The sequence below is a fragment of the Musca domestica genome, unplaced genomic scaffold (assembly GCF_030504385.1).
Source record: "Musca domestica strain aabys unplaced genomic scaffold, Musca_domestica.polishedcontigs.V.1.1 345, whole genome shotgun sequence".
In the NCBI taxonomy this organism is placed as follows: Eukaryota; Metazoa; Arthropoda; class Insecta; order Diptera; family Muscidae; genus Musca; species Musca domestica.
In genome coordinates this window covers 1-15,667 of record NW_026712314.1, presented here as the reverse complement: position 1 = coordinate 15,667, position 15,667 = coordinate 1, and the positions used below count along the sequence as shown (strand labels likewise).

Sequence of the window (15,667 nt, the reverse complement as noted above, 5' to 3'; positions counted from 1 at the left end):
AAGAGATAGTGTATAAAACTAGAATTAAAAATTACAATGACAAAAAGATAGTATATAAAACTAGAACTAAAAGTTACAATGACAAAATGCAATGGATAAAACTAAAATTTTCAAAAATATGATAATAGTAGTTGACTAAAATACCATGAAAATGAGATGTTTTTTTGATTGGCAAAGACCAAAACGTTGGAATGTTTGACAGTCGATAAAAAACCGAAACATGCATAACAAAGTGAATTCGTTCATTCTGTCTGCCGTCGTGTTTATATACCTATGACAAACAATAAACGCTGCAATAACCGAGAGCTTGCTTGGCAAATACAACTCTAAAAAAAGAGTCAAATATTTTCACATAACAATAAATTTGCACCGAAGAATAAAAATAAGAAAGATAACATAAAAATAACACAAAGTGACAAACGAACCACGATTAAACTCGATATACACCACCACCACCACTTCGTCATTTCGACGAACACCCCATCCCACCCCATTAATTTTTCTCACATCACCCACAACAATAACAGCCTCACATCATCTCACATGTATCTCAAAACGTGAGAGAGAGGAGAATAACAAAATCATAGAGAATAATAAAATGCACGCTGTTAACGGTGGTGTAAAACAGGACTGGGAATGTTGAATTGCAAGGTATTACGGGTGAACAAGAAAAAACCTATGACAATTGCAAAATTAAAAGAATTGTTATGGAGGAAATTAATGCAATTTTTAAAGAAAAATACCAAAATGCATTAAATTAAAGACACTTATGAATATTCTTCTTTTATTTATCCTGTACAATATTATAGAGATAATTTCTTTTCTGAATTGTGTAACTGAAAATTATGAAGGGAGATTTTGTAGCTAAGATATTTTTGAAAATAGCTAACGAACTTTTCGTGTTCTGTTTCATTGTCAAATATTTTCTGTTTGGTCTACAATTTAACAATGAATCGCCTTACAAACGAACCAAGAGCAACATTTGGCTAGCGTGTGACGGTTTCATTTGCCGTTTTAAGGCCATAATTCGTGCCAAAGGTGACAAATTCGAACAAATCTAAACTTATTCTAAAATTTTATACTATTTCCGACATTTTTTGCTTTCATTTTAAAAAATTTAGTAAAAATTATGGCGTTTGACTTTGTTGCAGTTTTTCTATCTCACCCTGTATATATGGGAGCTATAGCTAAGTATATCTAAACCGATTTTCTCCAAATTTGAAGCACATGCTTATTGGCTTAATTCGATCGGATGTGCCACATTTCATTGCATTTGGGCAGATATTAGCCATTTGGTGCACAAAAAACCTGAAATCGGATAAAGATATATATATGGGAGCTATATCCAAATCTGAACCAATCTTGACAAAAATTAAAACACTTATTTGTGAGCTGTATTTGATATCTTGCTCCAAAGTTTGTTGTTGTGTAGAGCATATTAGGCATGTGAAAGATTTAAAACACCAGATCGGATGAAGCATATATGTGAAAGCCATAACTATATCTGAACCGATTTTCACCAAACTTTATGTACTTACTTCTAGACTGAATTCGGTTAATTTGGACTGATATTTGTCATTTGGTGCACAATTAACCTGAATTCGGTGGAAGATATATATGGGAGCTATATCTAAATTTGAACCGATTCTCACCAAATCTCAATAAGGTTCGTCCTTGGGCCAAACAAATATTGTTTGGAAAATTTCATCTCAGTCGGATAATAAATGCTGCCTTCATTTTATTGACAAAAATGCATGGACCGATTGACATGCAAATACCAATTTTCAAATACCAATTTTAAACAATTCGGGTGAATAATGTCGCAAAAATCATGAAAATAATATAGGTAGCGTTATATGGAGGCTACACGAAGACGTGGACCTGTACAGACAATTTTCTGTCTTAAGCTGTAGTATCTATTACGAACTTCAAATACCTAATTTGAAACAATTCCGGTGAATAATGTCGCTAATACCAAAATAACGAATATAAGGAGGTAACTATTATATGGGGGCTATACCAAAACGAGGGCCTGCAATAATAATTTTCTGTCATAGGCTGAAGAATCCATTACGAAATTCAAATACCACATTTGAAACAATTCAGGTGTGTCACAAACGGAATGACAAACTTAATACCCCCTCCATACTATGGTTATAGCTTTAAAAATTTTACCTACCTTTTAAGAAATTTTAAAATTCCCATCCCCGTCTTAGGTTTTTTTTTTGGGAGGGAGAGAGTAGCGAAATTAGAATAAATTTCAAAAATAATAAAAAAGAAGTGCTTTGATTTGGCCACCCAAATGTCATGTTCTCTCCCACCTTTGGGCGAAAGACTACTCTTACATCAGTTTTTTTTTTTGGGTCGGGAGAGGTACTAAAATGTAACTAAATTCCATAGTGAGATATCAGAAAACCTAAATAAAACGTGTTTTCATTGCGAATTCCCATTTAACTGTAAAAAAAATGTCAAAACGCATTGCTCGGTGAATGGAATGTCTGGTGGCTAGATAACGGCTTTGGAAGAAAAAAAAAAACACGAAGCCGTAATGCTACTCGTTTTTTTTTCTACACAGAATTTTCATTCAGACAACAACAGCAACAACAACAAAAATAGTTGATTTATATTAGAAGAGAATAATTCCCACTGACATTTAATAATGAGCACACAAATATGGCCACTATGTGGAGCAAGAAAAATCAAGAGATGGATAATCCAAACAAAAAACATACACACAAACAAATTTCAAAATGGTGAAAAAATTGCTGCGAAACCATGAAACACTTGTACATATTCGTGAGAAAGAAAAAAAACAACACAGAAAAATAACAACAATGCGTACCCCGAGTTGTCTGGTTATAACCATTTTCTTTATGGAATCGCTTGCTTGACTTTTATTTTCTTCTTTGCCCACTGGAGCAGCTATCTAACAAAAACAACAGCAACAAAATTATAATAACAGCAACAACGTCAAACATGACAACCAGAGTTTAAGCGTCGTCATCGTCGTTCATATTGTACTCACTCGCTCTGTTTGGTATCCCCAAAGAGGTTGAGTGAGTGTAGAGCAAGAAGTCTCCTCGTCGTTATTGTCGAGTCGAGAAGCATGTCGTGTATATTCCATCGGTAAATATGATTGTTGTTGTTGTTATTTTATTATAATGCCGAGTGTTTTTCTGTTTTGTTGTTGTTGTTGTTGCTGATTTAGTACACAAACATTCATTACTGCTGCTGCTACTACTGCTGCACACAATCAGCCAAGCATTTTCGCAATATCTCGGTTGGCTTTGCTGACTGGTTGGTCGGCTGAATATTTGTTGCTATTTGTTTGTTGTTGTTGTTATTGCTATTTGTATTTAAAGATACACATAATTACAAACACAACACGACTTCTAAAAAACATTTTCTGCCTGACCATTGTCGTAAATTTCTCGAAGTTTCACCAATGATTTTGCAAAATTTTGTATTTCATCAATATTGTTCTTGTTTTATAATGGCGTTTGAAAAATGTATTTTATAAAAAATTGAAAATAATTTTGTGTGCTACTTACCTTTAAATTCTCTTTTGTATAAATCCATGGGTAAAAAAATATTTATTGGTTTTCTTCACTTGGTATTTGTTGCAGTAGAAAAAAATGGTAATTTTTGTTTGTTTTGTCAAAATCTATAAATTGAAGACTTTTTTTGCCGTAAACATGCATGCTTGTGTTAACTGTGTATGTGGATTAATGTGTTAATTACTCTCTTCGTTTATTTCTCTTGCAAAACGGTAGTTATGTTCTCATAATGTGTGAAAACATAAAGTGGCCTGGCCACACATCAATTTGAAGGGAAGTGGTGTTTAAAATCGTGAAAAACAATAAAAATACGTGTTTCTAATCATACAAAATAGCTACTTGAATGAATTCACTGAATTACAAAAAATGTACCTTAATTTGAAAAACATTTGAATGCACAAAAATATATAATAAATAAAATAATCGATTTTCACCAAATTTGACGGAGACATTTTAGTCTCCGAGAAGGATTATATTAAAAAAATATATATCAGAGCCGATTTCCACCAACTGGAAATGTGCGTCCCGAAATTCACTTCATTTGGGCTGATATAAGCCATTTTTTCCACAATGAACCTGAAATCGGATGAAGGATATATATGGGAGCTATATCCAAATCTTAGCCGACCTCCATAAAATTTGGCAATGGTATTTCCAATCTTTATAAGATATCTGGTACCAAATATCATTGTTGTCGGATACATATTACGAATGTGAGGCACCTTAAACCCCAACTAATGTGTGGGACTTTTACACCAAATCGAATGAAATATATATATGAGCGCTATAGCTATATCTGAACCGATTTTCTCAAAATTTGGTCGGATGTAACAAAATTCAGGTCATTTTGACTAATATTGGCAATTTAGCTAACTGTGCGCTAAATTGTCAACCTGAAATTTGTTGCAGATATATATCAAAGCTATATCCAAATCTGGACCGATCTTGATACAATTTGACAGAGGTATTTCGGGACTGTATCTGATATCTGACACAAAATATCATTGTTTTCGAATGCATATTACGAATGTAAGGGACTTTTACGCCAAATCGGATTAAACATATATATGAGAGCTATAGCTACTTCTGAACCGATTTTCTCCAAATTTGATGTACTTGTCTCTAGACTGAATTCGGTCGGATGTACCAAAGTTCAGGTAATTTGGACTTATATAAGCCATTTGATGCACAATAAACCCGAAATCGGTTGAAGATATATATGGGAGCTATATCTACATTTGAACCGATTCTCACCAATTTCAATAGGATTTGTTCTTGGGCCAAACAAATACTGTTTGGAAAATTTCATTTCAATCGAATAATAAATGCGACCTGCACTTTGATCAGAAAAATACATGGACAGACGGACGCACGGACTGACATGCATAATTTGGCCCTGAAAGTGTAGGGTATAAAAATTGATAAAAATGCGTTGTTCATAAGTTTGAGCAATACTTTTATAAATTTAAACGCAAAATTGATGTGTGGCCATTCTGCTTTATGTAGTTTTTCACTCTCCTCCTTTATTTCTTTTGCAAAACGGTGTTTACGTTCTCATCATATGTTAAAACATAAAGTGGCCTGCCCACATATCAATTTCAAGGGTAGCAGTTTTAAAATTCATAGAAAATATAAAGAATCGTGCTTTTGCTGATTTTTCCTTTAAAAAATTCTGCTTGAATGCATAAAGAAATAGGATGCAACCTATAAAATGTATGAAAACATATGGAAAACTCTCACAATTTTAAGAAAATTTTGCGAGTATTGTAAATAAAAAGTGAGCCTCTTAATTTTTGCAGCCAATAAATATTATTTCAATATTTTTGCAAAGATATGCATAAATTGCAATTTATAAATATCTATTATTTTTTAAAAATAAAATTAGTATACATACACGACGACATACGATGATGACGACAAGACATGACGATGAGGGCAGGCAACAATTACAAATAAATGGCGAAGAAGATGGTGAAAATTTGATTTTTGCAATGGTGGCAGTAGTAGTGGCAGTCTGCTAGTAATAGCTTGAATGGCTGCAACGCCAAAAGAAAATAAAAACATACACACCCGATGATACGACGAACAAAAAAGACATTGACACACAGAGAAGAAAAAATGGAATCAAGCTACAATAACAACACCTCGACTAAATAATCATAACAACAACAAGAAAAACAATACAAGTAGCTAAAGTAGTAGCAGATATGAAAAGAAAAACACCCAGAAATCCAAACGGCGACAATTTGTAAAAAAAGAGCTAAAACGACAACTACGATGGCGATGACTAGGTAGAGGGACAACACTAGGCAGTAAAAAGTAATTGTAATATAGCCACAGTAGAAATATAAGCATGTATGACCAGCACCATTGCCTAACTACAGATGGTCGGGTGTTGTTTTTGTTGTACATATGTAGCTATGTATCTTTGATAAAACAAAAATCATACAAAAATATTTATTATTGCTCTTGTATCGACGAAACTAAATTCTCATTCACTCCATCTCTCACACACACACTCAAGTCTACATGGGCAAAATCTAAAAACAAGAGAAATAGGTATAGTACCTAATGAAGAATAATTTTAAGAATAAGTAGCTACTATTTATTTAAATTTTTTGTTGGTTATTGTTTCCATGTCGATTATTAGTGACTGTCCATGGGGTGGTTGGTTGTAGTGGTAGCATCAATGCTATTTGCCTTTACTTTTGTTTTGTAGTTGTTGTGTTTTATTGTATCTTTTTCCATAATTACTCAGAAACAAATATGGATTTTTATTCGTTTGAAGTGTCTACCTATCTCTTTTTCCCAATTTTCTCATGTACCTATATTAAAACAGACATGGAAAAAACTGTTTAAATAAATACAGAAATATTGAGAAATTCACAAATAAAAGTAGGTACCTATCTAATTAACATAAATATGCAGGTATTTTCTACAAAATATATATTTTTTATACTACCACTAACTGATATTAATGACAGTCAATACGGTCTCAAATTCCAAAAATTCAGAAAACTTCAAATTTAAAAAAAAAATGTCATTGATTAAAGAAGTTTTTGGCAATCAAAATAAATTTAGCGCATATTTCCCATATAATTTTCATAGGTCAATTATCAGGATGAACTTGCATAAACATATGTTAGTAAAAATCTTTTTATTCACTCTCCTCATTACTTGTTTCTCTTTCAAAACGGTAGTTATGTTCTCATCATTTGTTAAAACATAAAGAGGCTGGTCCACATATCAATTCGAAGGCAAGCGCTGTTAAAAATCATTATTTTAATTTAATAAATTCCAAATAAATTAAATATATCACCATGCATTCAATAGTGTGTACCGCACCTAAATTAATAAACCACTAAAACAGAAAGCGTCCCCACCGCTGTCAGAAGTATGCTCCGTTATGATCAAAATTCTCTCTTACTCCCTTATTTCTCTTGGTAAACGGTAGCATATGGTAAAATATAAAGTGGCCCGGCCACACATAAATTTCAAGGCAAGTATTGTTGAAAATCATTAAAAACTAAAAAATTAAGCTTTTTCTTGCTTTTTACTTACAAAATATTTGAATGGATAAAGAAATACGGGGAAGCCCCTCACAATGTTATGTCATAAGGTATTGAATATATATACAATAATTCTCATAACAAAATATATTCTGGTTTTTTCCCAATTTATATTCTCGCCACGCATTGTTCTCATCATATGTTAGTTTTAACTAAATAGAGTGGCATGGTAACATATCAATTTAAAGACAAGTATTGTTGAAATACATTAAAAATTAAAAAAATATATATTTCATTTGCTTTTCACTTACAAAGTACTTGAATGAATAAAAATACAGGAAAACCTATCACAATGTAAAGGCCTTTAAATATTAAAAATGTACAAAATCTTTTTCTGTTTTTTTTTTCAAACTACATTTTCCCCACGGAAAGGTACCTATGATATTATAAAATAAAATGTTAAGCGGCCTGGCCACATATCAATTTGAAATCTGAGTTGAAGGTTGAAGTAGTGTACAAGTTCATTATTAACTCAAAAAGTGTGTTTCTATCAAATTCATTAACAAAGTGAACAAATAAATATAAATTTCCAAATTTCAAATAATTTCAGGGAAAAGTGTGGCTAAAATATCACCAAAATACCAAATATAGCTAATTATCTGCCGGAAAAGACAGATGATTTGAAAGATGTTACTAAAATGTTCAATATACCAAATATAGGAGGCTATACAAAGACGTGGATCGACGTGGATGGAAAATTGCAAGTATAGAGGTCTACCTGTCTGCTTTGTAATGTCAGAAATACTATCAAAACAATCAAAAAACCAAACAATTTGTTGCATTGATTTTGAATAAATCATTAAAAAATTCGAAAACTGAATGAAATGTCAAAATCTCTTTTTAGAATCATGTTCTGTACATCTCAAAAGATTTATTTCGCTACAAAAACTTTAAATTTTGACCATGCATACCTTAGCATAAGCACTTTTAAAACACCTGAATTTGAATATTTTCTCAACAAGAGAATGGAAAAAAAATTAAAAGCATATGGTATCATAGTCCTACCTTGATATCATTGTACCCTTACGATCCCCAAATTTAAAGTAATTCCAGGAAAAGTAAAATTTTAGGTGTTATAGTTATATGGGACCATACGAAAACGAGAACCTCTATAGCCAATTAGTGCCGGTTACAAACTCGAAATGTCATGTTTGAGATCATTCTGTCGAAAAATGAAGCTGAAATCATCACAATACCGAATATTGGGAGGTACCGTTATATAGAGGCTAAAAGCCAATGATGACCATAGACAGCTTGATTTCAACGATATTTACATTGTTATATTAATAATGTCTTTTGTCAAAATTATGGATTTTTTTGTCAAAAATAAACATCTAGAGTCAAGCTCCACTTTTATTAAAAAAGTTGGAGTTCCAAATAAAGAAACAGAATACTTTTTTTATTTGCACTGTGCTAAATGCCATTTTTTTTTTAAACAACTTCAGTTGTTAGCACCATTTCCCACCAATTAACTGTGATGCCACTCACTACTGTAATGTTTACGATCCGTAACCTGAGTTTTACTCTAAAACATCAGTAGGGTTGCTGTATCAACATAAACAAACTCTAAGAATTACCGCTAGTACAATTGTAAATAAAGGAAATGATCTAATTCTCTGAGAGTAGAGGTACTTATGGATAATTAATAAATGAAGTTAATATAGGAAAATATATTTTTCTCGGAGAGTAGAGGTACTCATCGATAATTAATGAATTACGGTATAGGAGAAATATAAAATGAAATGTAAAAGGTATTTAGATTATTAAGAATTACCGCAATTACAATTGAAAATAAAGGAACTTATCTCTGAGAGTAGTTGATGAATTACGGTATTAGGAGAATTATGAAAAGAAATGTAAAAGGAATTAAGATTATTGAGAGTTTAGGGAAACATGTCAAATGTGCATTGTTTACATTTGGCAAGATGTGCCATATTTTTCTGAGAGTACTATAGTGAAGGAGATTATAAATGTATTTCCGGTGCCGAACAGGTGAAAGTATTTATGTGAGAGGAGAAGGGGACAAAAATTCTCTGAGATGTCAAAACGAAAATTTACGACACAAAACAATGAGCAAACGGATCAATTACAAATGCAGTAATAATACGGAAATTAAATAGGCAGTCCGCTTTTTTGAAAATGCTATAATCTTCCCATTACTACCTGAATTAAATAACTAAGAAAAATTACAGAGAAAGTATTGTTATGAGAAGAGTGAATGAATGAAACGGTAATATGTGTGAAACCTCAATGCACTATTTGTACAATAGATTTGATTATTTGATGAAAAAAATATGATAAAATTAATATTTACGAGGAAATTCATGGAACGTGTTTTTATGAGATTTGGAACGGACAAAATGAAAGCAGGTATCTATAGATTTGAAAAGAGACGAATCCACTGATGGTCATTATAAAATTAATAAATGACAACAGTATATAAATAAAAGGAATGGTTTAGAATTTGGAAGCAAATCATTTAATTTTTACATAAAAGAGAGCAAAATGAATGAATATAGCGGAAAATAAGACATTTCTTTCACGAGACAGTGGAAACATTTATGTAAAATAGCTCTGTTGTTGGTGGTAGAGAATATGAATAATATTGCTCTATTGTTTTTAAAAAATATATATTTTTGGACTTGTAATTTTTAAGAAGACTGCAGTAGATCGATAAGGCTTAAGAACCTATTCATTTTCATCCATTACAACATTGACCTATTTTCTATTCAAAATCGTATTCCTACGTAGGTCTATGGTTTTTGGTAGTTCCGAGTATATTTCATTTCACAATAAAAATCGCTCAAGTTTTTCGATTATTTTTCACGGTGAATGTGTTTATGGGACACTTGGTTTTTGTTTTCTCTTGTTCTTTTTTTAGCACAACACAAAAAATATCTGTACCTGTTTTTTTGCAACAAACACACGCACGCACACACATCGCAGACATGACGGATGTTAAAATAAAAACTGGAATAAGTGACACCGTGAGCTTTAGAAAATGATCAGTGGCGAGTAGTTATTATAAAATAACTGTATTTCACATAGCTATAAAGAGTAAACTACTAATTGAACATTAAAGAGATTTAATTACCACGTTATTTACAACGACTGCGATTTCAAAAAGATTGTCAATTCTTTTGGACATAGGTCTAATAAATATCGAATTTTCTTAAAAGAAGGAATTTGGTTTAGAATTTATCCATCGTCAAACTCTTTTAAATTTTTATTTAACTTGCTTTTTTTTCCAGTTAATGACTCCAAAATATTCCTCGAGTTGAGCTGGTCATGTCTTCACATGTGTATGTATGTACATACATACATACAAGAACAAAAAATAAGCCGGTATAGTAAATGGTGTTACGTACGTTCCCCGTCCCTCTCGCAAATGAACCACAAACACCGACACTCTCATACATACTCTCCCTCTCTGAAGTTGCTTGATCGTCGTCACCCAACACATCACAGTGACAACCAACCAAGGTACAGGTGTACAGCACAAATATAAACTTCAAACCCACCGAATGGAAAGAAGACTAAGAAGAAGCACATCTCATCATGTTCAAATAAAATATGTAATCAATGCACCAAGAAGGTGGGATGTAAAGTAGGTAGGTAGGTAGGAAGATATAAATACGAGCAACCCGCAACCGATACATTGCAATGCTGCCACACCATGGATGGTGATGACCAACAACAACAAAAACAACAAGAGCAGCAACCATCAAGAAGAAATGTTGTTTTGGTGTACATAACTACAGTACGAAAATTTGCAGCACTGCAATTATAATAAAATAAGGCGAGAGCGAAAAAGAAACACAATCAACCACACATCACATTGACATTTCTTGGTACAAAAGAAAAATACCAAATTTCTTGAAACTTTTAGGAAATAAAAGCGAAACAAAATGAAATGATAATGGTTTGAAAGGAAAATAAACACAACATGAAATGGGAATAGCCATCAAATGTTAACAATATACCATCATAAAGATTGTCCAGTGTTAAGATAGGCAGACAAACAGGGCAAAAGAACCACGAGAATGACAACCAGCAACGTCAATTACATTTTTTGTATATGCACGAAAAGAAGAAAAATCGCGGCGTCACAAAAAAGACACTTGAAACAGAAAAAAACAACTAAATTTTTAATTTTCTCTATACACATCTAAAACAGCACAGCACCAACAACTGCACATAAACGAGCAACCGACAAAGCAGCCACACTCGCACACACACACAAACACATTTAACGTTGTTCGCACTCACGCACACTTTTATCATCACACGCTACTCACAAATATGCAGAGAAGACAGACACAGCAAACATACAGAACTAACTATTCAATCAATTATGCAAAAAATTTATCGATATCTGCTATTTATTTCTTTTTTTGCAAAATCTATTTTATTTACTTGCAAGCCAACCCCACAATTCTCTTCCGCATTTGAAATTATTTTTCTCCGGTGGCAGTATGGCAAAACACTTCATTTTCTTTTCTTTGTAAAACAAAAACACATGCGGCGACGGCGACTTCAATTTTAGATTTTGACATTTCCTTTTTTCGCTCAATTCTTTTTCGTTTCTAGGTTTCACACATGTTTGAACAATACTTTGCAACATTTTTTTCTTTTTTCCACCAAAAAAAATTATTTTCCAAACATTACAATTCTTTTTCATCTTCTTTTTTCCTTTGGTACTGATTTCAAGTATGTATATTATTGCAAAAAAAAGCACACACCAACCGCTTCGTGTAATTATATCTTTTTTAATTTCTTTTCCATCATCATTTGCTCAAGCCCAATTAAACAACACAAAAAATCATCGAATCACTGTATACACATATAAGAGCCATATCGTCGTCGTCGCGTTTTATTCGTGGGCAAATATAATTGTCGTATGCGATGCGGCATTCGTTAATACACTTAGAGACGACGTCGTTATTGTCCGTTTTTTTTTTGTATTGTTGTTGCTGCCACTGCCGCCGCTGGTGCTAATAATCTTTTTTTTTTTCTTCATCAATTTCTTCTTAAAATTTTTTCCTTCATGTATTTTCCCAAACTTTCAAAGGCATTTTCCTTCACAAATTTTCCAACAATTCACTTCATTTCAACATCATTCTATTGCTTTTGTTCAATACTTGAGAATTTTTCAATAATTTTACAGCAATTTTTACTTTTAGTTACGTTTTTGCAATTTTTTTGTACTCATCACTTAAAGATTAATGTACGCACAACATCAAAGACCTCCATTTTAAAAGCCAAAACAGGGTTGTATACACAGATCGAGGGCGAGGCGTGTGGAGTAACGGCGTTGCACGGCATATTGAGAGCGACGATGGAAGTTGCTGTGTGTCAGAGTTGTATTTTTGGGCGAGTTGATTTAGAAACGGTTTACCTTCATGGTGTTCACACGGAGGTATGCTTAAGGTCTCCTTAGCAATATTATGAAATCCTAATAAAATACATAAAAAGAGGATAAAGAAGTAAATAAATAAAATTTATATTTTTTATTTATTCGAACCAAAATGGCATATTAAAAGCGAATTTATTTAGAAACAGTTTACAGTTATTGTGTTTACACAGAGTTGTACCTAAGATCTTCTTAATAATATTTAAAAAAATATAAGAAATCCTAATAAAATACAGAAAAACAGGATGAAGAATCTGATAAATAAAATGCATATTTTTCATTTATTTGAAAAAAAAATGTTTAAAATAAGTATTCATTAGCTTTGATAAGCCTCTGCAAGGAAAATAATGTATGTTTCAATGTATTTGGATGAGCTAATACAGTTTTAAGTTCTTGGATTCCGTTCGAAAGAGATGTATTAACAAAGCAATTGGGTTTACGCTTGGATTTTTTGTATTGCTTAAATGAAAACCATTTTTTCAGTATTAGTATGTAAATGCTGTACCAGATTTAAAATAAGCAGCAATAAATCTTCTTACTGTGGGTTAAAAGCACATTTAGACAACAAAATGCACTCGATTTCAAACATGGCAGAAGAATACAGGTAGATGCATCAACGCTTGGGAACATTGATATGTCAAAAAATTTAAATGTTTTTTTAAATATAAATAGATTTTTATATGTTTTCTTATACGACGTCTTTCGGAGGTTATTATAATTCGTTTTTTTCAACAATGTTTATAAATTCAAATAATTTTCATTCAACATTTTCAATTCCAAAATTGGTTTGACAGTTCATTGTCTCAGCAGCTGTGTCGATGCGTCTACCTATATTCTTCTACCATGATTTCAAATGTCAATTCCATAGCGTAAATCATATCCATAAATCCAGTGATATGCTATGATATTGAATCGTTAATCTAAACGTACTTTAAGTCTTATTTACACTCATGGTAGAAGAATACAGGTAGATGAAAGAATACAGGAGATGAAAATGTGGATTGAAAAATTATTCAAATTTGTAAAAATTGTTAAAAAGATCTACTTATTTAAAAAATACATTAAAGAAATGTTGACATATCAATGTTTCCATGGTAGAAGAATACAGGTAGTCGAATCGGCACATCTGGTCGAAGAATGAACTATCAAATCAATATTGGAGTTGGAGTCATTCAATAAATTTAAAAATCATGGCCGACCGTATGTACACCTTGAGTAGATTACTGTATGTTCCTGAACAGAGGATTTATTGTCAAATCGTTGTAAAAAAGTAGTCTTCCTAGCCAACCTTATGAGAACCTTGTTCTGAACTACAAATGTTATTTTTTTTAAATATATATTTTTTGAAGTACTTTTCAAAAATTTTTCAAAACTATAAAAAGTTCCTAAATATAGCTTTCTCGTTCATGAAAACAGATGTTTCAGGTTTGCTAAGAAAGTTTTTTCTTTTTATTTGGTTGTTCATCATCATTGTCAACACTTTCTTGTTCAGAATCGGAACTTTTTGGAAACTTAATGACATCTTCCTGATCTTCTTTTTCTTCTGCATTTAGCATTCCCTCATCTTCTTCATGTTCCGAAGATGATGAGTCAGAGAATACAATGGGCCCTGAGGATTTTACAAACATTATTGTTTTACCAATACGTCGGGATTCTACAAAAAATGGAAAATTTTAGTAATATAATGCCATCAATGTGTAACAAAAGTTCTCAAGTCTTACCTGCCCTCAAAAACAATTGGCGACAGAAACGATCTATGGCACATTTACCTTGATCTTCAGACAAACCAAGATGAATGACCTACAAGAGGAGGAAAATAATAATTTAACCAATTTTTAATAATCCTTTTTGTTTACTTACAAAATTTGCCACATCATAGGGTCCCCTTAGTTCAAAGGGATTTGTTGCTCCACTGCTAATGATAATACTCTTGGATTTTTCCTCTCACAAAATAGTTGTGGGCTATTTTTATAATATCCTTGCGAAAATTTGTATCCACAATCAGTGGTGAATATTTTATTTCGAAAAATATTCCTCGTTTAACGGCTACTTGATAGGCTTTACGATTAACATATAACGTGCCCCCGCCTGGGCATCAAATGTCACCAAGTCACCATTAAAGGTTGTGCAACATGCTGCAAGAAAATAGGATCAATTAATGGCTTTTAAAAACTACTAATATTAGTTTAACACATACTGTTAAGGCAGGCATCAGTTTTGGGTTGTCCAGCAACCAAATTAAATTTCTTCAAATTCATTGAATTGCACTGGAAAATAGAAAAATGATAATCTTTTGATTAAATGAATAGTAGCGTAGGAGTAAGTAAACGTGTATAAAGCAGGAACATTGATAAAAACTGATAAAGATATAGACAGCGGAATGTTAATTTCTTCCTTTTAGCAAGCTATCCCAGAAAAGTTTGGGAAACATAAATTGCTTATTGCACTAGTCTGTCTGTTCGATGAAATCAAAGTTAATACATTTCTTCTATTTCACTTAAATCCATAAAATAACATGGTAGCCAGCCGCTGGAACGATATCTTCCATGATAAGCACCCGGAGGTAGTACTCCTGTTGCATTTTGATTGGGATACACTTTTGTCTATTTCACATGAAATTTATTGTCCCTTGCATCCCCCTACCATAGCATGAGCCACTGCCACATCCCTATAAATAATTGTCAGCCTTTGTAGAATTTTCAATTTATTTTTGAATTCATCCTGCAGCCATTTGAGGTTGATCGGTTCCGGAAATATATCAGACGCCCTCTTGACATTCTCTTTTTGCTGTGATCGAACACCTGTTCGATGGCAATGGTTTTGTAGCCACTGCAAAAGATTATAAAATTTTATTTTAATTATAAACTTTTTCTTATTTACATTTACTTACAACCACCCATTCATTGCAAATTGCTCTCAATAGCTTCTCATCTTGTTGTAGGGCACACAAAAATCATAGAAACCTTTTGTTTCTTCCATCGTTTAAAATATTTCAAAATTATTCATTATTTAAAAGAATTTGATGTAATTCATTTATAATTTGCAAAATAATGATTGTTGGTCTGGCTGGAACAAAAATGATTTTTTATTGTTTTTTCCGGCTTACACGTGTTTTTTTTTGTTTAGAA

General features: G+C 32.2%; 1 protein-coding gene and 1 pseudogene across 1 annotated transcript in view; both read right to left on the bottom strand.

The window, feature by feature from the left end:
- The window catches only part of LOC101899924 (uncharacterized), a 103,384-nt gene extending 90,979 nt beyond the window's left edge, over window positions 1-12,405 (bottom strand). The window contains 1 exon segment of the mRNA XM_059125657.1: window positions 11,795-12,405. The gene's annotated coding sequence lies outside the window, so the exon portion shown is untranslated.
- Window positions 12,406-13,937: 1,532 nt separating this feature from the next.
- Window positions 13,938-15,518, bottom strand: LOC131803867 (ribonuclease P protein subunit p30-like; annotated as a pseudogene).
- Window positions 15,519-15,667: the final 149 nt, after the last annotated feature.